The sequence below is a fragment of the Oryctolagus cuniculus genome, chromosome 9 (genome assembly GCF_051225735.1).
Source record: "Oryctolagus cuniculus isolate XC-2025 breed Fujian yellow rabbit chromosome 9, ASM5122573v1, whole genome shotgun sequence".
NCBI lineage: Eukaryota > Metazoa > Chordata > Mammalia > Lagomorpha > Leporidae > Oryctolagus > Oryctolagus cuniculus.
Window position 1 is genome coordinate 107,794,758 of NC_142875.1, and position 25,169 is coordinate 107,819,926.

Consider the following 25,169-nt stretch of genomic DNA (forward strand, 5'->3'; position numbering starts at 1 on the left):
TCTATGTTTACCAGTTATATAACAGTTGCAGATTTTCCATATACTATAAAAAGGAAATTGGAGAAATCAGGCTAAGCAGGATATGGGTGTTTGTCTTTTCATATTTTACAGGTTTACAAATGTTGTTGTTAACTGTTCTCTAATCTCATGCCTGTTTTTTTTTTTTTTCATTTTCCAAGCTCTATAGTAATTGCTGTAGTTAGATTTTAAATGTTCATACAACTTCATTTTTATTCTTGATTGACTTTCTGACACTTGGGGGTGACAAGTGACACCATTGGAAACTTTCTGTGTGGGAATATCAGTGTCATGTGATCGTCTGCACCTTCACACAAGGTCTCTGTGAGGGACGGTCTCACACATCAGGACCCGCCTGGTCTCACAGCAGAGGTGAAGCCAGCAGAGCCGGGACGTGCTCGCCTGCTCCTGACCAAGCCTGTGCTCCAGCTGGGGACATCCCAAGGTACAGACACAGACAGCAGCTACTGTGGGTGTGTGAGTCCATCTCCATGTCGCCTCTCACCCTGTTGATGGCAGAGGAATAGAGTAGCACTTAGTATAGGAGAGATGTGTAGAAAGTTGGGGTTAAATTATGATCTATGTTAATACCTAAAGTTGCCTTTATTCTAGAGGAGAAGGCAGGAGTGGATCAGAATGAGAATTTGTCAAAAGAATTAAATGGACATGAAATTTTTAAAATTGTCACATGTTTTGTGGTATATTTATTTCCTTTTTTAAGACATTATATGTACTTTTAATTCTCATCACAATGGATGCTATTTATCCGGCTAGCAATGAATAACCCAAACTGAATTACCTTTGCATGATGTAACCTCTGATAAATTTTGAAACCTTTGTTAATATGTTTATTTTCTATCAATAGAAATCTAGTCTAATATGTACCAATTTGTTTTGTTGATATTTATGTATATAGATATAAGACAAAAATAACTGCACAAAAATCAGTTATCTCAGAAAATATATGACCTCGAGCAAAGATTTATTTTGATCTTTTATTTATTTATTTGAGAGGTGGAGTTACAGACAATGAGAGGGAGAGACAGAGTGAGATCTTCCTTCCATTGGTTCACTCCCCAGTTCTCCACAATGGCTGGAGCTACAGGATCCGAAGCCAGGAGACAGGAATTACTTCCCAGTCTCCCATGCAGGAGCAGGGGCCCAAGGACTTGGGCCAACTTCTACTGCTTTCCAGGCCACAGCAGAGAGCTGGATTGGAAGAAGTGCAGCCGGGACCATAACAGGTGCCAATATGGGATGTCAGTGCTGCAGACACAGGATTAACACACTGCCCCACCGCACAGTCCCCCGGAGTTAAGATTTACATTGTAATTGGGAATATGTGTTTCTCGTCTATAATTTGAAAACAGTAGCAATGTGTGGACTTGCTGTTAGAATTACAAGTGATGCTTATCTCACTTAATGATACTTTCATACACCCCGACCTAGAAATTCCATCATTTCTTCATTTTTCTCAACTCTGAGGTCATGTCCATGAAGGCCAGTGACTATCAGGATGATGAGATAAATGAGTGCTGGGGTGTGAAAGAATATGATTCAGCAGCACGGGGTGTTCATTGAATTAGTATGTGTGGTGTGTGTGAGTGTGTGTGTGAGTATGTGTGTCCCTCATGTAAGAGGTGCCTCTGTCATGTTGTGCTGATCATTTGGACCTAATACATGTACTGAGTATCAAGTTAATTTTTCAAGAGAGGGTATAAATCTGGATATTTATGCACAAATTATATCCATTTCCAAATTTTGGCAACTAATTAACTTTAAAACAGTTTAAAAGTTTAATACAGTATGTCCATAAACTAAATAGGATCTCTCTTCTAAAACATCACAAAAAGGAATTTAAATCACTTTTTCCTGGCCAGCATTGTGATGGGGTGGGTTGAGTCAGCACCTGCCATGCCAGTTCCCATATCAAAGTGCTCCTTTGTGCCCTTGCTGCTCTGCTTCAGATCCAGCTCCCTGCTAATGTGCCTGAGATGACAGCACAAGATGACCCAAGAGTCTGTCCCTCGGCTACCCATGTGGGAAACCTGATGGAGCTCCTGGTTCCTGGTTTCAGCCTGATCCAGCCCCTAGAACGCCAGCCATCTGGGGAGTGAACCAGTGGAGAGAAATTCTCTTTCTAACTTTCCCTCCATCTCTCTCACTCTGGAACTCCCTGCTTTGCAGATAAATAGAATAAATTTTTAAAAAATCTTTTCTGTTTTTTCCAGGATTAGGGTGATCTTAATTCACTTTCTACAGGCCAGAGCGTATATCATTCCTGCTACTCTCCCCGTTACTCATGAAACATTTCCCCGATTTTAGCTGAATCTATTATGTCTCGTGAAACATCTCTGGTCCTTGCTATGTTTTTAGCCTGAAACTCTCAGAAATGAGTGAGGAGAAAATGATATACAGAAATGAAATTGTCTCACGCAAAGAAAAAGAAAGACAAAGACATTTAGCTCACAAAAAAAGAGGTAATTTTTCTTGTTTTCTGATTTCTGAGAACATAATGTCAGGTAGAAAAAAAATAACATATTTAAAAGCCATATCTATTCGATATGGAATGTCTAGTTCCTTATTTTACTTTAGATATTGGGAGATCCATTTAAGTGTAGTATCCATGAGATTTTTGATTAGAATGAATATGTGATTTTAATGCTAATTTCCAGCATAAATGTTTGTCCTGCTTGGGTTCTTATCTGTTTACCAAGCTCATTATATACCCACTTTTTAAATTTTTTACAGAAAACCCATGCACAGTAATCCTGGGCATCATCTGTGTTGTGCTCCTGCTGGCAAGCATAGGGTTAGGATATATGTGTGAGTATGTGCACATGTATGGGTGTGGATGGGCAATAAGAAAAAGAGAAGGAAATCGATTAGCCCAAGAAATGGTGGATTTTAAAAATAAGAAGTCTTTTTTTTTTTTCTTTTTAGTTGTGGTCTAGAATATGGACACTGTAATAGGTTGCTGAACTGCAGGAAGAGTTACAGTTATTATGAAGGGGACATGAAGGGACTATGTATTTGATATTGCTAGATTTTTACAACCAGATAAAATTTAATGTTGGTACATAGGGGTGTCATTGGAAATGAAAAGATTCTGTTGTGTGACAAACACTTGAGTGATTTTTTTCAAATTATTTATTTGAGGGAGGGATGGAGGAAGAAAGAGAGAGAGAGATTCCACCTTCTCATTATCTAAGTTTTAAAGTCTGCAACAGCGGGGACTGGGCTGGGTCACAGAAATGCAATCCACTCATGTGGGTGTCAGTGACCCATTCACTTTGAGCCATCACTACTGCCTCCCAGCATCTCCATTAAGAGAAAGTGGGAATCAGGAACTGGACCGAGCAAGCAAACTTGTGTGCCTGATATGGAAAACAGGCATTTTTTAAAAATGGAACAAGAGCTTTTATTTTACATTTTTATTCTCAACTTAATGGAAGAAACTGCTGTTTCTCTCATAGACTTTTAACTTTCCTTTTGCACATTCGAAATATCTATGAACTGATTTGCCGTGCATATTTTATGCATTCATTATACATACAGGCAAATCACTTATGTCAATATGTAAATGCTAAATTGAGTCACATGCTGAGAATCCATTATTTAAAGATGACATAAAATCTAGTTCATTTTTAATTTCCTTTGTTTCTAGTTTATGAAATGAACACTACTTTTTTATGTGTCTTGGAAATAATAGATTTCAAGTTACATATAATTGTAGTTTTATATAAAATATATTTTATGGCCTGACACAAAAATATTTTAACTTTATCTATGATTATAATCCCAAGTAATCATCACCATGTTCTTTTATACCTAGAATTATAGGATATGATCATAATTAAGTGATCTTTTAAGTCATTTATGTTGTTAATTTTGTAATGTGGATTGAAGCTTTTCAGAAGTGTCCTAAATGCACAACACAGGATAAGGAAAACACAAAAGAAAAGAACACATCCTCAGTACAGCTGGAAGATCATTCAGTGGTGCTGTCCGGTAGAGGTTTGTACTCAATGTTTAAGTTCATAGCCGACAGGTTATTTTTCATAGACTTACTGCCTTCTGTCCATTTCAATATATAAACTTTAAAAAGTTGATATTGGATCTTATGAGGAGTTATAGGTTTTAACTTTACTCTTCTCATTAAATCTATTTTTAAAATCATAGTTAACTAAACATTCGAGTTTGAAAAGATGTTTGGGTACAGAAAAACTCTTCTTTTATGCTAATTCCTTCTGAAGAAAAAATTAAATACCTAAAATCTTGTTTTCTAAATGGCCTGGTGTCTTGGGGTGGGGGTGACTTGTTTTGAAGAACAAGCCTGTGGCTTCTTGCAAGGAAGACACTTTTGTTGTGGAAGAAACTGCTACTATTTTTCTAAAAAAGAAGAAACATGGGAGGAGAGCAGGAATTTATGCCGGAACATGGATTCTAGCCTTGTGAAGATTGATGACATCCAGGAACTGGTATGTTCACTTAATTAACCTTTATGAGAAGCTTGCAAAGACTGAGTTAGGCTACCTGTGTTGGCTTTCCTTGAGTCTTATTTGACTGCAGGGTGGAAACACTTGTGTTTGTAGAGGGGAAGACATGCTTTAAGGACCTAAATAATTTCACTTTCTAAAGCAACAGAGGTGGCTTATTGTGTGTGCCATGGAATTATATTGAGTCCTTACTACTTATGGTTTCATGATTTGTGAATGATAAAAAAAAAAACACCTGAATGAGTGAATTAGTTGGCACTTAATTTTAGTGATTCTTCAGAGCCCTAGAGCAATAAAGTATATTTTAAACCTTCTTCTACAATATCTCTATGTATTTCATAGGTTTCAAAAGAGAAAACATTATAAGTTTCTTCTTATAGAATTTAACTAAAGTGGAAAAATAATGGAGTGTGTATCTGGGACAGAGAACAGGAAAGAAAAGTGAAATGGAGAGAGTAAATTGCATTTGGAAATAAAATCAATTTTTTTGCCTAACATTTGAGTACCCAAGGAAAGCATTTAAAAGGAATAAAATATAACTGAAATAATTATGAAAATATACACTAACGTTAGGTTTACAGTATGTCAGATCTTAATATGCATTATTTCAGTGCATAAAAACTTCCACATAGGTAATGCCATTCCCATATTTTAGACAAGGAAGAAACTCAAGGAGTTTAGTTTGTTTGCCTTTGCTCACATAGTAAGTTAATTACATAATCTGCTTTAAAATTTGTGGCTAGAGTTCTGATTTCCATAGCTGTATGATATTCGTGGTATCACATGGAGAGACGTTACTTAGTCATTCTCTAGGTGATGGGAATTTGGGTTGTTTCCACTGCTGTTGTGATGAGCAGCTCTTCATTAACCATCCTTAGACACGTCAGCTGTGCACGCCTTTCATGTGTCTCCTCTGCAGTTCATCACAAACCTGTATGAGTGCAATTATTGGGTGTTTCCAGTTTTACAAAATAATTCCACAATATTTTTCAATATGTTTTTCCTGATAGTTTTGAAGATATTCTATTGTTTCCTACCATCCTAAAATCTTGTGTTTGCTCTATGTAAAGAATTTCCTTGTAGCCTTGTTTGCCTTTACTTGATCTCCACTGAACTTGATATCCTTTATTGTTCATATATGTTTTCTATGAACATTTTCTTCATTTTTTTCTTTTGGATGATTTTGCTTTCCAATTGATTTATATGAACTAATGTTTTGTTCTTGGAACTACATTACTATATGCATGTCCAGATTTGAAACTTCCCTGCCCATGTTCTTCAAGGCGTGTTTTGATGAAGAGAAGTTCTAAGTTGAATGAATCCATACTTACCAATCACTTTTTTAGTATTATGCTTGGGGATTTTTGTGTCTTTCTAAAGAAGTTCACCATGGTCCTTTCTTGATATCTTTCAATCCACAAAGATGCAGGAGATTCAGACTTTTAGAACTTTGACTTCCATGGCTTCTCTGCACAGTAGATGAACTAAGATTGTCTTAAGTGAAATGATTAGTATTTTGTACAAGTCCTTTGTAGATAAAAGGCTATTATTGATGTAATGAGTAATACTAGTAATTCTAACTTGTGCACAGAATTTCATTCAATCACACATCAAATACACTTACTGGATTGGATTATACCAAAAAGAAGATAAAAATGAGTGGAAGTGGCGGGACAACACGAAACTTGCTCAACAACTGTAAGTTTGCATTTCACATTCTATGAGGTGGGAAATCACATAGTGTACTAGCGGATCCTCAGTGCCATGGAGCACTGTTCAGTCCCTGCTGGGTCAGGGAGTACAGTTCGTGTGGGGGGCAGTGGAAGGAAGAGGTTTTATGTTTTTAATGGGGGAGACACAGGTGATCTAATGTGATAATGGTGTTGGTATAATGATTTAAAGGAGGTGAATGAGAAAGCTAAGGGAGCTCTCTGATGGGGTAGCATCCTGGAAGGAAGACTAACTGGTGTAGAGATGGGGGAGTGCATTTGGTTTTCTCGAGGAAACAGGAAGACGATCTGTGATACTGGAGGAATCTGAGTAAGGAAGGAAAAGTAAGTCAGAGAGATGACATGGATGAGATCATCTAGGAATGAGAGACCACAGAAAGACTTTGATTTCTCTTTTTTTCTTTTGACATGTAGAGTTATAGATAGTGAGAGAGAGACAGAGAGAAAGGTCTTCCTTCCGTTGGTTCACAGCCCAAATGGCCGCTACGGGCAGCGCTGCGCTGATCTGAAGCCAGGAGCCAAGTGCTTTCTCCTGGTCTCCCATGTGGGTGCAGGGCCCAAGCACTTGGGCCATCCTCCACTGCCTTCCTGGGCCACAGCAGAGAGCAGGACTGGAAGAGGAGCAACCGGGACTAGAACCCGGCGTCCATGTGGGATGCCAGCGCCGCAGGTTGAGAATTAACCAAGTGATCTATGACACTGGCCCTAAGACTTTGACTTCTTAATGAGTGCAGTGATTCTCTTTTGGAGGGTTTTGAGCTGAGGGATGACAAGGACAACCTTCCTATTTTAAAAAGTCCCCTGGACACTGTGTGGTCCTTAGGTGGTGAATGGGAGATATGGATTGCAACTAAGAGAGTCACACTGAAAGTCAGTTGTCATCAACCAAGTGAGTGATGGTGGTGGTTTGGTCAAGAGAGATAGGGAGGGTGCTGGGGAAACGGAACCAGATGCCAGACCTACTGTGAAAATGTGTGAGAGGAAGAGAATTCAGAGATGGCTGCCAGGTTTTAGTCCAGCAATGATGACAGTAGAGCTGTCATTAACTGTTACGAGGAGCATCATGCATTCAGTTTTAGTGACAAGTTTGATACATCCATTATACATTTTGATATCTGTGGGCATGTCACATAGACATGTTGTGCATGATTGTAAACTTCATGTAAAAAATCTGTCTTAGGGATGTGTATTTAATGTGTGTCAATGCTGCAGGGGTGTGGGCACTATGAGATGATATTTTGAGTACTTTTTTATGTTTTATTTTATTAGAAAATCAGAGTTGGAGAGAGATCCTCCATCTCCTGGTTGACTCCCCAAAAAGCCACAATAGCCAGGGATGTGCCAGGAGCTTCATCCAGGTGTCCCATGTGGGTGTCAGGAGTCCCAGGACTTGGGCTGTCTTCTTTTAGTTTCCCAGCACATTGACAGGAGCTGAATTGGAGGTGGAGCAGGCATGAATTGAACAAGAGCTCATATGGGATGTTGGCATCTCAAACAGCAGCTTAATTCACTGTGCCACAAGGCCAACCCCTGTTGTGGGGGTTTTGATTGCTGAGATATCCAGACCCTGATCCCTGAGACACCAAACATTTAAGATATTGTGGTGATGAGGATGATTACAAAAGGGTCCTAAGAAAAGTAGTGAGATTGAAAGGAGGAAACCAGGAAAGAGCAGTGGGATACCTAAAAAAGGCACAACTAAAGTAATGTGCCGAAGTTAAATGGTTGGTGACTTCTTGCCAATAATAATTTTTTGACTTGAAATTATTATTATCAGACTCATATATCTGCTGGGAAATTCAAATTATATACTTTTTTCCATATATCATAGCATAGTCCTATAACTTAGAATCCATGTTGAATATTCTCATTGTCCAACATCACAAAATATCAACACTCTGTTTGGTGGACCAGACATGAGCTCAGTGGGAGTAAGGTCACCTTGTGTGTGAAATGCCAACCAGCTCCTCCTAGTGCTGAAGGTGAGGACCGGGCTGTGGCCTCCTGCTATATGCCCATCAATCTGAGTCACAGGACACTGGAGCTGTCATTGTATCTAATTATAATGTGTTACTAATAACCTTACCTTATTTAGTAACTCTGGTGAGTTTCTGAAGTCTCAGAACTTCCAGAGTGAGCCCATCTAAAGCCTACCCACTGTGTTCTGTGTACCTAGTCCTCATCTGCAGTCATTCACCAGCATGAACTGTCCCTTAGCTTTAGAAATACTTACACCTTCTGATTTGCCACCTGTACATCTGTCAGAGGGATTTTGTGTTCACTTAATAATCACACACACACACATACACACACACACACATTTTTTAATTGTGACAATGAAATATTGCCCAAAGAATGATATTCTAAAATAAATATATTCTCTGACATAGGACTTTCCGTCAATCAAATAAAGTGGGTGAAAAATGTGGATGCCTGAAGCCACAATACATTAATAATGCTGATTGTTCAAGATCTTTTCCTTACATATGTGAGAAGAATAAGCCCTTCTTCAATAATTAGTACAACCTTTATGGATAGCAGTATGCAGATTCCTCAAAAGACTGAAAATGTTTCTGCCTCATGACTCAGCCATCCCTCCTCTAGGAATATATCCTGCAGTAACAAAGTCCACAAGGAAAGAGATACCTGCATTCCCATGTTTATAGCAACCCAATGTTTAACAGCAAATATATGGAATAAACCTATATGTCCATAAACTTTCAATCTCACTACTGTATGAAGAATATGTGTGTGATGAAATATTACTTAGCCACTAAAAAGAATGAAATCCTAATGTTTGCAACAAAATGAATGGAACTATAGATCATTATGCTAAGTGGAATAAGCCAGACAAGGAAAGACAAATATCAAAAATTCTCTCATATTTGAATATTAATATATAATGTATTAAAATGATATGAATTTCTTATTGTTTACTATATGCATAGGTAGAAGTATTCTCTTCACTGAATTGTATCATATATATAACAATTCCCCCTCCTTTCCTCACTTCATGATCATTGACATGAATTCCATGTGATATTAAAATCCCTGTTTTGAAGAGTGAATGTATATAATAGCTATATATGAAGTGAATATGACAAGATTTTAAAAATTGTTAAATCTTTAAATAAATATTGCAAATAAATAAATTCAACCAAAAATATATTTTATTTTTGAGTGGCACAAAGAGAGTAATTATATCTATTTTTTGGGGAATAGTATGATATTTAATACATGTTTGCAATATGTAATGATCCACTAAGGGTAACTGGCATATCTATCAACTCAGGCACTTATTATTTCTTTATGTTGGGTACATTCAAATCTAGCTAACTGAAATATTCAATTGTTATAGGACATTCGAAGTTATTTCTCATAACCAGCTGCACCTCTGTACCAATAAACAATCTTCTCCCCATCACTCTCTCTGCTACCTGCTTTTCAGGCTCTGGTAACCACTATTCCAGTCTCTGATTTACAGTCAATGTTTAAGCTTCCATATCAAAGTGAAAATAGTTAGTGCTTGTCTTTCTGTATGTTACTTCAATAAATGTAGTGTATTCTCATTCTTTCCATGCTCCTGCAAATGACAGAATTCCATCCTATTTATGGATGAGTAATATTCCAAACAGCATTTTTATCCATTAGGGACACTTAAGTTGAGCTCATATTTTGATTGCTGTGATCATTCTGAATTAAACATGCAAGTGCAAGGATTCTTCAATATACTGCTGTCAATTCCTTTAGATAAATATGCAGATATGCAGAGCAGTTATAATAAAACAGCATTGTACTTGGCAAAAAACAGATGGATAGACCAATGGAGCATAATAGAAACTCCAGAAACCAGGCCACGCATCTATAATCAACTATATTTGACAAGGAAGCTAAACTCAGTCCCTGAAGCAAGGGCAACTTCTTCAACAGGTGATGCTGCAAAAACTGGATCTTTGCATGCAGAATATGAAACTAGACCCCTACTATACACCTTGCCAAAAATCCACTCAAAATGGGTCAAAGACCTTGTCCATGACCCAATATCATCACAGTACCACAGAACATTGGAGAAACCCTGCAAGATAGTGGCATAGGAAAGACTTATTTTAAAAGACCCCAGAAGTACAGCAATCAAAGCCAAAATTAACAAATGGGATTACACCAAATTGAGATGCTTCAGCACTGCAAAAGAAAGCTCAGCAAAGTGAAGAGGAGAAAATATTTGCAAACTATGCAAGTGATAAAGGATTAATATCCAGAATATACAAGGAGCTCAAGAAACTCAACTACAACAGAACAAACAATCCAGTTAAGAAATGAGCAAAGGACTTGAACATTTTTCAAGAGGAAATTCAAACAGCTAACAGACCTGAAAAATGCTCAGGATCATTAGCCATCAGGGAAATGCAAATCAAAGCCACAATGAGGTTTTACTTCACCCCAGTTAGGATGGCTCTCATACAGAAATCAGTGAACAACAAATGGTGGTGAGGATGTGGGGAAAATGTACCCTAATCCACTGTTGGTGGGAATGTAAACTGGTGTAGCCACTGTGGAAGACAGCATGGAGATACCTCAGAAATCTGAATGTAGATCTACCATATGATGCAGCCACCCCACTCCTTGGAATTTACCCGAAGGAAAAGAAATCAGCATATGAAAGTCATCTGTATCTCCATGTTCATTGTAGCTCAATTCACTACAGCCAAGATATGGAATCAACCCAGATGTCCATCAAATGAAGACTGGATAAAGAATTGTGATATAAATATATATATATATGTATATGTGTGTATATTTATATATATATATACACTATGGAATACTACACACAGTAAGAAATGAAATCCTGTCATTCACAATAAAATGGATGGTACTGGAAAACATTGTACTTAGTGAAATAAGCCAATCCCCAAAAGATAAATACCATAGGTTCTCACTGATCTGTGGTATCCAATATAGTACCCAAAAAGTAATTTTTGGAATGAAATTGACACTTTAAGATGTGATTTTTATCAACTCTTGTCTTGACTGTTGAGGAGCAATGTTTTTTTTTCTTCATACTCTTTGATGAACACTTTGCTTAGTGTAGGGTTATTATTTTAAAAAGAAGAAAGAAAAAACTTCAGTGTCTAAAGATACTATTAAGAGAATGGAAGACTGGAAGGAATTATTTATACAACCTTTATATAAGTAAGTACTGGTAGGCAGAATATATAAACAATTTTCATAACAATATTAAGAATATGAACAACCCAATAAAATGGTCAACAGATTTGAATACATATATATGAAGTAGTTATACAATTATACAGTTGAAACAATACACACAAAAAGTTTCCCAATATAATTTATTCATTAGGGAAATATAATTAAAATCACAAATAAAATTTCACAACACCCTTATTAAAATGACCGAAGAAACTGGCAATATTACATATCAGAAGGATGTAAACAAATGGAGCTTTCATGTATGCTGGAATGTAAAATGACAGGCACTCTAGAAAACACTTTGGAAGTTTTCTACTGATCAGGAAACTCAGATTCAAAAGTTTTCACTTGCCAGTGAACACACAACTATTAGGTACGGTGCAGTCCTCAAATTTAGAATGGATTCAGGATACTATTCTCTTCTCCTTCCAGATCCCATATTGTCTTTCTCCTAAGAGATAAAGATTCAAACAGAAATGCATACATGCTTCATACAAAATACTGTCCTTAATTACTACACTGCATTTACTTCTAGTTGAATTGCACAATAGCGCCTGAAATTTATGGAATTATCTACGAAAGTGTGTGAGTTGCAGGAAGAGTATTCCCAGCTCTGTTTCCTGACCCTCATCAGAGCCCTGAAACTGTTCTGATCCATCTTGTTTTCATAAGTGCTGTGATCATGAAGTCTTGAATTGAAAATGGTAGAATTCCAAAGTCTCTGGCATCTCATTTTAGTAGACCAATACTTGGACCTCATTTTAATCAGGCTAGAATATAGGTAGAGCTCTTTAAAAATGCAGATGCTCTGAAGTGAGGGAAGACTCCAGAGCTCCCAAGGGTTTGAATTTTTCCTAAGAAAAAATTATTATTTTTTGTTGGTGGTGTTCCCAGCATTAAGTTGAACGACATGTAATTTTCTTCTCACAGACAGAGTGCATGAGTCTGGCACAGTCAGAAGCAGTCATCTGTGATGCTGTTAGACTTCCACAGTTTCCACTTGTTGACTCTTTCCAATCACTTAAACTAAAATAAGAACAAATAAATACTATGAGATATTAATGCAGACATAATCAGCTATACTGGTCCAAAGTGAAGGAGGCGTATCTTTTTGTCTTTACAGAGACTATCCCACAGGGCCGTAAGCTTCCCTAGAGAGAATCATGTGAGAAATATACACATAGACTTCACACTGAAAACCTCCTTCCCTTCTTGGTGAACTCATCTTCATCATTGACTTAGGTCCTCTGCAATGTGTGTGTGTGTGTGTGTGTGTGTGGGCACACACATGTCTATGTGCCCATGCACTGGGTAAATATGCCTGTATATGTGAATTAATACATACATGTATGTGTGCATTTTTTACCTGTATGATTTTGGGACTATAAACCAGAAGCTTTGATTACAGGGCTTGCAAGCTCTTCTCTATCCCAGAGACTTACGTTTTGAGAAGGGGTACTGAGTTGTCCTCCCATGTCCAGAGACTGCTGGTTCCTTTACGGGACAACCCAATCCAAGAAAAATAAGATATTTGACTCCGAATGAAGTTCTGTGATAAATGAATCATTATCTATAATTAATAATATTTTAGATTCCTAAAATGAAGTAATAAACTTACTATTATTATATTAATTTTGTTGTTAATGTGAATATCAAATGGTATAAGGATCAACTTCACCCAGAATTTGTTTAATTAAAATAATGGAACCTCAGTTGCTAACACTTCATTAAAGGTAACAACCTAACTAAACCCTTAGTGACAATTATTTTAGATAAGTTTATTTCAACTTAGAACTGAAATTTGTTAACTTCCCTTCAAAATTCAAATTTGTGATTCAAATATGAGTTCTGAGCCAAGTCAGCCGTGAATTTTGAGTTCCAAGTGTGACAGCTCTAAGATTTGTAACAACACTGTTTTATATTTCTGTTCCACAAGCCCTTTGTTTATTTCTTCTGAAAAGGACACCCTGAGTCTCTTTCTCATCAGGTGCAGTGTTTATAGGCCAACTAGAAAAGTAACTGCATAAAAGTAGCTAGGATTCCTTCAATGAAGGCATACAACACTTAAGGCTATGACATCACTAGGTAATATAACCTCATGGGCTCAACATTGTATATACTATCCAACCCTGACCAAAAGTGTTGTTATGCAGCACATTGTGGTACTTTAATTTTTATTTATCTGAAGTGTGGGGAGAGAGAAACAAAGAGAGTGCATCTATCCACCGGTTCACACTCAAACTGCCCATGACAACCAGAGCTGGGCCACACCACAACCAGGAGTCCAGAATTCCATTCAGGCATTCCACATGGTGGCAGAGATCCAATCTGAAATTCATGTAGAGTTTTTTCTTCTACTTTAAGGCTCATTACTCACACTGATTCAGGTTGCTTTTCCTTATAGGTAAAATGACTTTTCCCAAAGAGGCTAAAGCTATATTTCCAAAAATTGTTCAATATGAGAAAACTCAGTATGAGATACACATTTTTTCTTGATCAAGCATGATATATTGTAAGGACCATTTTTCCTAATTACTTGAGGTTTAATTTATATATACTTTGAAAATTCTAATTGTGGAAGAATTAAATGAGTTGCTAAAATTCTCATATCATATATTTGTATTTCTTGTTTGCCATAAGAACTGTGTGGGTCTGAATTAAAGTATAATTATATATTAAATTATATATTATAATTATATACTGTTGAATGGGATTCAAACGTTATTAGATATTAATAGTTTGCCAAGAGGTCGGCATTTGGTGCAGGTTGACCCTTTGGAAGGCTCGATGCCAAAAAGGAGTGCCTGTGTTTGAGTCCTTTGTCCACTTCAGAATTCAGATCCCTGGTGATGCACATTCTGGGAGGCAGCTGTGATGGCTCAAGTGGCTGAACCCCTGCCACACACATGGGCTGAGGTTTTGGCTCTGGTTTTTAGCCTGGCCCAGGTCCATCTGTTGAGGGTACTTGGGGAGTGAGCAAGTAGATGTAAGAGCTCCATCTGTCTCTCTGCTTTTCAAATAAAATGAAAATAAATTAAAAAATTGTAAAAGCCCTGCTTTAAATAAAAATGAGTTAGTCAACAGGTAATGCCTACATACATATGGTGTAAAATGGAAAACAGGAAATACACATCACCAGTTCTTGTTGATCTTCTATCTTAACAAGTTTGGAGTCCATTCTCTCACAAAATTTCTTGCTGTCTTCAAAGTTCTTTGATTCCTTTGAAAAATAATAACAGTTCTCTCCACAACACGTCCACTTAAGTTTACATGTGCCACTTCTGCCACCTGGAAAACAGAAGACATTCCCCAGAGACCACTCGGGACACATCCTGAGCACCACGGTCCAGGCTGGACAGAGCCGAGGATCCCTTTCCAGCCCTGTGTATTCTGTGAGACTCATGGGCTTCCTTTCTGCTTTTGGGGAAAAAGCTCTGGTCTGGGAAGAGCATCCCATCCCTTGTAGCCTCCATCGTTATGCACGATGTTGCTAACACTGCGTAGCAAAGAATTTCCTACAGGACCGGTGTTTTCCTTCACAGCCTCTATTGGAAGGACTTCCGAATGGGAAACGGCTTCTCTGTGCTCTCCAGACTAAGAAATCCATACAGGCTGATCTCAAGTCAGTACCTGAAACAGACAGCTATATCGGAGAGTATTTGGGTAACAATGATTAGAGAATTTGATAAAGTATTTTAGATTTTTTTTGTTAACAAAAGTAATCTTTTGGTAAATAGTGATATAATAGACTATAATGTAATGGATGCAGAAGAAACCCCTCTGATAATAGTGATTTATTCTCAACTAAATAAGAGTTAAAGTTGTATTATACAATTGATTTAATATATATGAAAATACAGATTGAGAAAGATACTAGAAATTTGAGGGACATAGAGAAGATACTTAAAATCTCAGTCATGAACATACACTACATACCTATGTTGACTGAGTTGCCTGTGAAAATGCTGTTTTTCAAGGTGGAATTGTCCTCTTGCTTTGTATTTTCCAAAGGACACTTCTGTGGGTGGACTGCATGATGACACTGAAAAACTTAACTCTACATAATTAGCTCAATGAAAACATAACACAGAGTTAAATAAAAGGCACAGTTTTAATTTTAATATGGCAAATAATCTTTAGAATGAAAGGCCTTTCAATTTTTTCTGCATTTATTTTTATTGAGAGAGAAATAAAAATATCTCCCAAATGCCTGTAACACATGGGGCTAGGCTAAGCTGAAGCCAGGAACTGGGAACTCAAGTCAGTTTCTCACGTGGGTGGAAGGGACTTAGGGATTTGAGCCATCACCTGCTGCCTCCCAGGATGAGCGTCACAGAAAGCTGGAATCTGGAGTAGAGTCAGGACTCAAACTCAGGCACTCTGATATGGAATATGAGCATCCCAAGCAGTATCTCAACCACTGCACCAAATGCCTACCATTAGTGACTGTTTCCTGTTGTTTTAGGAATCTCTTCTTTGCCTGTGTTTTCCGTGCTCACATTCCATTTAATGAATGACATGACATTTTATCAGAACTTCATGATAGAATAATGAAAAATATAAAACCTGCGGAGCTTATTAATTGTAACAGGAAGATAATTCAAATAGCGCAAATGATTGAGTGTCTTTCTTTTTTATTACAAGGTGTTAGGACTTAGAGGATGGGTTTACTGACTAATGGTAGCAAGGCTTCATTTAGTTAGTGATGACCATAATTTGCTTGTGGTCCATGGGTGGGAAAGTGGCAGGGGAGTAAAGAGGATTCATTGTAAAATTCTAGATTACAGGAACTGATTTTTGAATTAGCTCAATGAGAGGACAAGGCACATTAGGGTAATGCAAAATTATTACAACTAGAGGGATCTGAGGGAGAAGAGCTGTGAAAGGAAGCAAAAAGCAAGTTGTAAAAAAACTGTCTGCATGCTTAGGTATTTGGATTTCAGCATAAGGCTGTAGTCTTAGTATTTTTACTTTTCACACTAAGGTTTTTGAGAAAGATCGGTAAATGTAAGCATTCTGGTAAGGATTCAAATCTTTACCAATTTTGCCTCACTAAGATCTGAAACCAGAGAAGATGTCCACTTTCACCACTCTGATGCAATACAATTCTAGAAGACTTTGCCAGATCTATTAAGAGAAAGAAGTAAAGGCTGTACAAATCAAAAGGAGGAAGTAAAATTATCCCATCTTTGCAGATGACATGATTCCTTATATAAGGAACCAGAAGACTCCAGCAAGAGGCTACTAAAACTGATAAGAAAATTCAGGGATGTTGAAGAATACAGAATCACCACACAGTATCAGTAGCACTTTCATGCACCAACAATGGTCCTACTGAGAAATAACTTTGTAAAAAGTCCCATTCATAATAACTACAAACATTAAATACATCGTGATAAATTTAACCAAGAATATGAAAATCTCTACAATTAAAATTGCAAAACACTGATTAAAGAAATGTTAATAGAAATATTTTTGGTTTAAAGAATTAATATCAAAATGTTGTCCAAAATACCCAATGAAATTTACAAAATCAAGGAAATCCTTATCAAAATACCAATGATGTGCTTAACTGAACTAGAAAAACAACACTAACATTCATGTGCAAGAACATAATACCTGAATAGCCAAAGAAATCTTGAAAAGTAAGTAAAATCAAAGCTGGAGGCATCACAATCCCATATTTCAAGACATCCTACAGGGCTATGATAACCCAAATAGCAGAAAACTGGCATAGAAATAGACACATTGACTGACAAAATAAAATAGGCAACCCAGAAATAAACCCATGCATCAAAGGTGCTAACAGTATTCCTTGGTGAAGCGTGAGCCTCTTCAATAAATGATGTTGGGAAAACCGCATTCCCACATGCAGAAGTTTGAGATAAAACCCCTACCTTACACTCTGTACAAAAATCAACTCAAAATGAATCAAGAATGGGCACCAAATAATAGCTGGATCGGAGGAATATGTTCCAGTGTTACACAGCATGGTGAGGCGATTATTGTTCACTCATTCCACGTTTCAGAAACAAATAAGAACAGGACTTTAGGGCTCCAATCATAAAATAACATCAAAGATGGAGAAGTGATTACTCTTATTTGATCAGTACATTTTGCATAATGCATGGAAACATCAAAGAGTAGTCCAAAACTATGTACAATGACTTTTAATAATTCTTAAATTTATTTTATTTATTTGAAAAACAGAGCACAGGGAGAGGTAGAGACAGACAGAGAGGTCCTCCACTCCCCAGATGGCCACAACAGCCAGAGCTGTGTCAAATTGAAGCCAGGAGCCAGGAGCTTCTCCCATGTAGGCACAGGGGTCCAAGGACCCTGGCCATCCTTTACTACTTTCCTAGGCCATAGCAAAGAGCTGGAACAGAAGTGGAGCAGCCAGGACCAGAACCGGTGCCCACATGGGATGCTGGTGCTTCAGGCGAGGGCTTTAACCCACTGCACCACAGCGCCAGCCCCATAAATTTGTTTTAAAAAAGAATAACTGAGAGGCACAATTCCTTTCATGATATTTTTTCTGATTTGCAATCTTACAACTGCAACATTTGCTAGATATTTCTACCTGGCACTTAGTAGTCACTTCAAATTCAAAAGACCTTAAATAGCTTAGTGTCTTTTTACATGACAGTATAATCTTCATGGAACTTTTTCATATTATTTCCTTATGCCACCACTATCCACTTTAGGAAACCCTATATTTTATAAATACTTTGAGCTAATCTTCTCCTTTCCATCTACAACAGAAGAATCACTCTGTATATTTATTCCTCCATAAATATCTACATTTATTCTATTTACCCATTTGTGATTCTTCTTTAGGAAAGTAACTCTTTCTCTTTGTGAAATAAACATATTCTCAATATTTCTAAAAGCATATAATGAATGCCCTTGATATCCTTTTCTGGGAAGCCTAATGATGATAATTTACTTAAATAATTTTATACTCTAATTCTTATGGTTAGTGTAGTTTGATCATAAATGACAAAAAAATTTGAGTGCTGATTACAATTTGATGTAAATTGTTCTAAATATGTGGATTCTCTGAAATGTTTATTAATTTTCAAATCAACACAGGATTTTGGTTCTAGATATGTGACAAAATATCTTCATTAATTTAGTAATTTTTAAAATACAATCATTATTGTTGTCACCCATAATTATCCTGACTTTCCATAATTAAAAGGTAATTTTCTGCTATAGTCTTTATAATTTAGAGGATAAACTTTCTTAGGCTTAAAGTTAATATCACATTTATCAGACTATGTCCTTAAAAGGGAATATTAGAATATCTTATATATATTATTGATTATTTATTTAGACGGGCAGAGTTAGTGAGAGAGAGAGACAGAGAAAAGTCTTCCTTCCATTGCTTCACCCCCCTCTCAAATGGCCTCCACGGCCCGGAGCGCTGCACCGATCTGAAGCCAGGAGCCGGGTGCTTCCTACTGGTCTCCCATGCGGATGCACGGCCCAAGGACTTGGGCTATCCTCCACTGCCTTCCTGGGCCACAGCAGAGAGCTGGATTGGAAGAGGAGCAACCGGGACAGAATCCGGCACCCCAACCGGGACTAGAACCCGGGGTGCCGGCGCCACAGGCGGAGGATTAGCCTAGCAAGCTGTGGCGCCGGCTAGTTTTTTTTTTTTTTTTTTTTTTTTTTTCAAATTTATTTAATTGAAAGGCAGAGAGAGAGAGCAGGCTCCCATACTGGTTCATACCACAAAGGCCCACAACAGCCAAAACTGTGCCAGATGAAACTAGTAGGCAGGAATTCACTTGATCTTCACCAAAAGGCCAAGAAGCAATGCAGCTAGGAATTTAATCCAGGTCTCCCACATGGGTGGGAAAGACCCCAGAACTTCAGCCATCACTTGTTATCATTGGTAGGAAGCTGGAATCACCAACAGAGGTGGCACTGAAACCAGGCACTCCAAAAAGGGCTGCAGGATTCCTGAGCAGCATCTTAAGAGGTGCACCGAATACTCTCCCTTGCGCCACAGTTTAAAAATAATTGAATAAGATACTTATTAAATTGCATTTGAAAAATAAATAAAGCTGAAACTTGACATGAAGCTAATCCACTTAGGACCCAAGACTAAAAAAAATAAAAAGGAAAAATCCTTTTGTAAATTTTTCTGAATATGCATTAATTAATGAGGAGTAATAGATAAAAATTAGAAAGCTGAGTTCATACAGTCTAATTATATAACTTGAATTATATTAAAGATGTTCTTCATCTTCTCTCTGGCTCTCTATTTCCCAAACACTTATTTGAAACTTTCTTTTTCTATTTCTTTTTATTATTAATTTTAAATTAACAAAATACAAGTTGGGATGTAATTAAAGAGTTCCCCTATACTCCTGACCCCATTTCACCCATTAACACCGCATGTTGGTGTAATTTTTACAACTAAGGAGGCCACTCAGCTGGGATTTCGTGCTTTCAAATTCCTCTCTATTCAAGAGCCAAATGAATCCCACACAAGCATTGCAAAATTGCTTGTCTCAGTGTTGCTGTAAGATGCTACATTCATTAGTGAGAAATGTAAACGTATTTCAATCCAGAAAATATTAAGAAAGCACTCATTATGTGTCATATATCAACAAAGCTATGGTTAGGTAAAACCTTTTTAAAGAACATAGAGGGTGCCTGTGCTGTGGCTTAGCAGGAAAAGTTGCCATTGTCTACAATGCTGGCATCCCGTATGGGTGCCAGTTTGTTTTCCAGCTGCTCCACTTCCAGTTCAGCTCCCTGTTAATTGCCTGGGAAAAGCAGCGGAAGATGGTCCAAGTGTTTGAGCTCCTGCACCAACATGGGAGACAGGAGGAAGCTCTGGGCTCCTGCCTTCAGCCTGGCCCAGCCCTGGCTGTTGTGGCCAGTCTCCCCCCCCACCCCCCCGTCAATGTAATTTTTTCAAAAAACAAATGAATAAATCTTTTTTTTAAAAAAAGCATGCAGAAACATGCTACTGATCCATTCCTTGCTAGTGTGCCTGGAAAAACAGTGGAAGATGGTCCAAATACTTGAGTCCCTGCCACACTCGTCACGTTTAGCCTGGTCCAGCCCTGGCCATTACAACCATTAGGGAAATGAACCAGCAAATGGAAGATCTTTTTGTTTATCTCCCTCTCTCTGTAACTCTGCATTCAAATAAATAAATACTCTTTTTTAAAAAGAAGTATAAAACCTATACTCCAAAAACCCACAAAACACTATTGAAAAACTAAGAACAGTGCACATGAACAATAAAGAAATGTAAGAATTAAAATAGAAAAAATATTGGAAGATTATATAAATTTTAATTTTAATTTATGATCTTAGACTGAGCAGTGTTTTTTACTTTCTTTCCAATTTTTTTTTGTTATAGCACCGAAAGCGACACAAGAAATCACAGGAAAATTCATACATTGGATTTTCTCAAAATTATGTCTATGTTACTATCAAAAGAGTAAAAATGGAGAAATTATTTGCAAATACTTACATGATAAGGAATAATGAGAATATATGAATATATGAAGAACTCCAAATACCCAATGACAACACAATCCAATTAAAAATAGGAAAAGAATTCAAATAGGAATTTCATCACAGACTATATACAAAAGGCCAAAACCACATAGCAAGATGCACAACACCATTAGTAATTAGGGAAATGCAAATCAAAAAGAAAATGAATTCCACATTATACTTAGAAGGATGATGATAATCAGAAATATAATTAAGTGTTGGTAAATACAGAGATATGAGACCTTCATACACTACCATTGGAAGTGTAAAATGGCACAGTGGCTTTGGAATATAGTGCAACATTTCTTCAAAAGATTGAGTATAGATTGCATACATTTACCATATGTCCTAGCCATCACATTCCTATGTATAACTCTGAGAGAAATGACAAGATGTGTCCATTCAAAACCTTGCATGACAATTTTTATAGCAGCATTATTTTTAAAGTGATTATAAGAATAAAGAATTAATAAGTTCATTATATTTATACAGAACAATTTTGACAATAAAAATTGAAAAAAGTGATATACTCTATGATGTGAAAAAATCTTCAACAGTTTGCTACTAGCTGAAAGAAGTCAATCATCAAAGACCATATTTTATGTGATCCTATTTTTAGAAAATACGTAGAATAGTAGTTATCTGTAGATACATGAAATAGATTAGAGATTATTTGAGAATGGTAAGTTTGAGGGAAAATGGGGCACAATGATTAATGAATAAGAGATTTCTGATGTGATGATAAAAGGGTTCTAATATTCATTGTAGTTATTGTTGAGCAATATGAATATACCAGAAAATGTTGAATATTATATTTTAAATGAATAAATTGTATGGTAAGTGGATTGTATCTCAACAGACTTCATATATATGATTATTCATATAATTGCGTGTATGTGTTTCTATCAAGAGTACTAACAACAATACATACACATACACAGTACAGAAGACTTGGTCTGCAAACCAGAAAGGGATTTACCTGTCAAATAATTAATAAAAAATCTTTAAAAAACAAAAATAATAATAAAAAGGAGAAAAATCAAGAGTAGATGTTTCATAGAAAACATACATGAACAATAAACATTCAAGGATATCAGGTTCACTAGAGATCAAGTAAAGGCAAACAAGGCAAGGAAATACTCTACAGAGAGCAAACACAAGTTTTTAGGATGGTAGGAAACAATAGAATATCTTCAAAACTATCAGTAAAAACATATTGAAAAATATTGTGAAATTATTTTGTAAAACTGGAAACACCCAATAATTGCACTCATACAGCGGTTTGTGATGAACTGCAGAGGAGACACATGAAAGGCATGCACAGCTGACGTGTCTAAGGACGGTTAATGAAGAGCTGCTCATCACAACAGCAATGGAAACAACCCAAATTCCCATCACCTAGAGAATGTTAAGTAACATCTCTCCATGTGATACCACGAATATCATACAGCTATGGAAATCAGAACTCCAGCCACAAATTTTAAAGCAGATTATGCAATTAACTTACCATGTGAGCAAAGGCAAACAAACTAAACTCCTTGAGTTTCTTCCTTGTCTAAAATATGGGAATGACATTACCTATGTGGAAGTTTTTATGCACTGAAATAATGCTGCAAAGATCTGTAACACTGTAAACCTTACAGTATTGTATAAATTTTGTAATTATTTCAGTATATTTTATTCCTTTTAAATGCTTTCCTTGGGTACTCAAATGTTAAGCAAAAGATTGATTTTATTTCCAAATGCAACTTACTCTCTCCATTTCACTTTTCTTTCTTGTTCTCTGTCCCAGATACACACTCCATTATTTTTCCACTTTAGTTAACTTCTATAAAAAGAAAATGTTAATGGTTTCTCTTTTGACACCTAGGAAAAGTATAGAGATATTGTAGAAGAAGGTTTAAAATATACTCTATTATTCTAGGCTCTGAAGAATCACTAAAATTAAGTGCCAACTAATTCACTCATTCAGGTACTTTTTTTTTTATAATTCATACATCACGCAGGCATAAATAATAAGGACTAAATATAATTCCATGGCACACACAGCAAGCCACCTCTGCTGCTTTAGAGCGTGAAATTATTTAGGTCCCTTAAAGGATGCCTTCTCCTCTACAAACACAAGTGTTTCCACCCAGCAGTCAAATAAGACTCAAGGAAAGCCTGCAGAGATAGGCTAACTCAGTCTTTGCAAGTTTCTCACAAGGGTTAATTAAGTGAACATACCAGTTCCTGGATGTAATCAATCTTCACAAGGCTAGAACCCATGTTCCGGCATAAATTCCTGCTCTCCTCCCACGTTACCTCTTCTTTAGAAAAATAGTACCAGTTTCTTGTCCAGCAAAAGGGTCTTCCTTGCAAGAAGCCACAGGCTTGTTCTTCAAAACAAAAGTCACCCCCACCCCAAGACACCAGGCCATTTAGAAAACAAGATTTTAGGTAGTTATTTTTTTCTTCAGAAGTAATTAGCATAAAATAAGTGTTTTTCTGTACCTAAACATCTTTTGAAACTCGAATATTTAGTTAACTATAATTTTAAAAGTGGATTTAATGAAGACAGTAAAATTAATACTCCTAGTAAGATCTAATATAAAGTTTTTAAAGTTTATATATTGAAATGGGCAGAAGGCAGTAAGTCTATGAAAAATAACCTGTCAGCTATTAACCTAAAGATTGAGTACAAACCTCTACCGGATGACACCACTGAATGATCTTCCAGCTGTACTGAGGAAGTATTTTTTTGTGTTTTCCATATGTTGTGTTGTGCATTTTGGACACTTCTGAAAAGCTTCAATCTACATTACATAATTAACATCATAAATGACTTAAATAGATCACTTAATTATGATCATATCCTGTAATTCTAGATATGAAAGAATATGATGTTGACTACCTGGAAATATAATCGTAGAAAACGTTAGGTTAAAATATTTGAAGTGTCAGGCCATAAAATGATTTTATATATAACTACAATTATTTATAACTTGAAATCTATTATTTCTAAGACACATAAAAAAGTAGTGGTCATTACATAAAATAGAAAACAAAAGAAATTAAAAACAAACTAGATTTTATGCCATCTTTAAATAATGATTTCTCAACATGTGACTCCATTTAGCACTTACTTTGACATAGTAATTTGCCTGTATGTATAATGAATGCATAAAATATGCACGGCAAATCAGTTCATAGATATTCGAATGTGCAAAAGGAAAGTTAAAAGTCCATGGGAGAAACAGAAATTTCTTCCATGAAGTTGAGAATAAAAATGTAAAATAAAAAGCACATTGTTCTATTTTTTAGAATGCCTGTTTTCCATATCAGGAACCTAGATTTGCTTCCTCAGTCCAGTTCCTGATTCCAGCTTCCTGTTCATGGAGATCCTGGGAGGCAGTGGTGATGGCTCAAAGTGAATGGGTCGCTGACACCCACATGAACAGATTGCTTTTCTGTCCCACTTCTGTGACCCAGCCCAGTCCCCACTGTTGCAGACTTTTTTTTTTTCTTCTTAAAATTTTTTATTTGTAAAAGGGGACCAAATTTCATGATTTCATATATACAGTTTTTTTTTCAGTTATCTTTTTTTTTAACCTTTTTATTTAATGAATACAAATTTCCAAAGTACGACTTATGGATTACAATGGCTTCCCCCCCATACCGTCCCTCCCACCCACAACCCTCCCCTTTCCCACTCCCTCTCCCCTTCCATTCACATCAAGATTCATTTTCGATTATCTTAATAGACAGAAGATCAGCTTAGTATATATTAAGTAAGGATTTCAACAGTTTGCTCCCACACAGAAACATAAAGTGAAAAATAATAGATGATTTTTTTAAATGATGATGAAATCAGATCAGACCTATTGTCATGTTTAATTCCAGTGAGAGTCGAGTTGGGAATTGATAATTTCTTTTCTTTCTTTTTTTTTTTTTTAACAGAAGATCAGTTTAGTATGCATTAAGTAAAGATTTCAACAGTTTGCACCCCCATAGAAACACAAAGTGAAATATATTGTTTGAGTACTCGTTATAGCATTAAATCTCAATGCACAGAACATTAAGGACAGAGATCCTACATGAGGAGTAAGTGCACCGTGACTCCTGTTGTTGACTTTACCAATTGACACTCCTGTCTATGGCATCAGTAATCGCCCTATGCTCCAGTCATGAGTTTCCAAGGCTA

The 25,169-nt window shown here is 36.5% G+C and overlaps 3 long non-coding RNA genes across 3 annotated transcripts; 2 read left to right on the forward strand and 1 right to left on the reverse strand.

Annotated features, from left to right (window-relative positions):
• Positions 1-353: 353 nt before the first annotated feature.
• LOC149124711 (uncharacterized) lies at positions 354-2,872 on the forward strand. The gene is made up of 3 exons (XR_016213773.1): positions 354-463; positions 2,395-2,498; positions 2,770-2,872. It is a non-coding gene; the product is annotated as an uncharacterized LOC149124711 (long non-coding RNA).
• Positions 2,873-3,718: 846 nt separating this feature from the next.
• LOC127489636 (uncharacterized) lies at positions 3,719-9,302 on the forward strand. The gene is made up of 4 exons (XR_011378580.2): positions 3,719-4,035; positions 4,348-4,499; positions 6,109-6,215; positions 8,638-9,302. It is a non-coding gene; the product is annotated as an uncharacterized LOC127489636 (long non-coding RNA).
• A 2,130-nt stretch (positions 9,303-11,432) lies between these two features.
• Positions 11,433-16,540, reverse strand: LOC149124712 (uncharacterized). Its single transcript, XR_016213774.1, has 4 exons — positions 15,395-16,540; positions 14,595-14,746; positions 12,901-13,007; positions 11,433-12,484 (listed from the first exon to the last, which is right to left on the reverse strand). It is a non-coding gene; the product is annotated as an uncharacterized LOC149124712 (long non-coding RNA).
• Between the last annotated feature and the right edge of the window lie 8,629 nt (positions 16,541-25,169).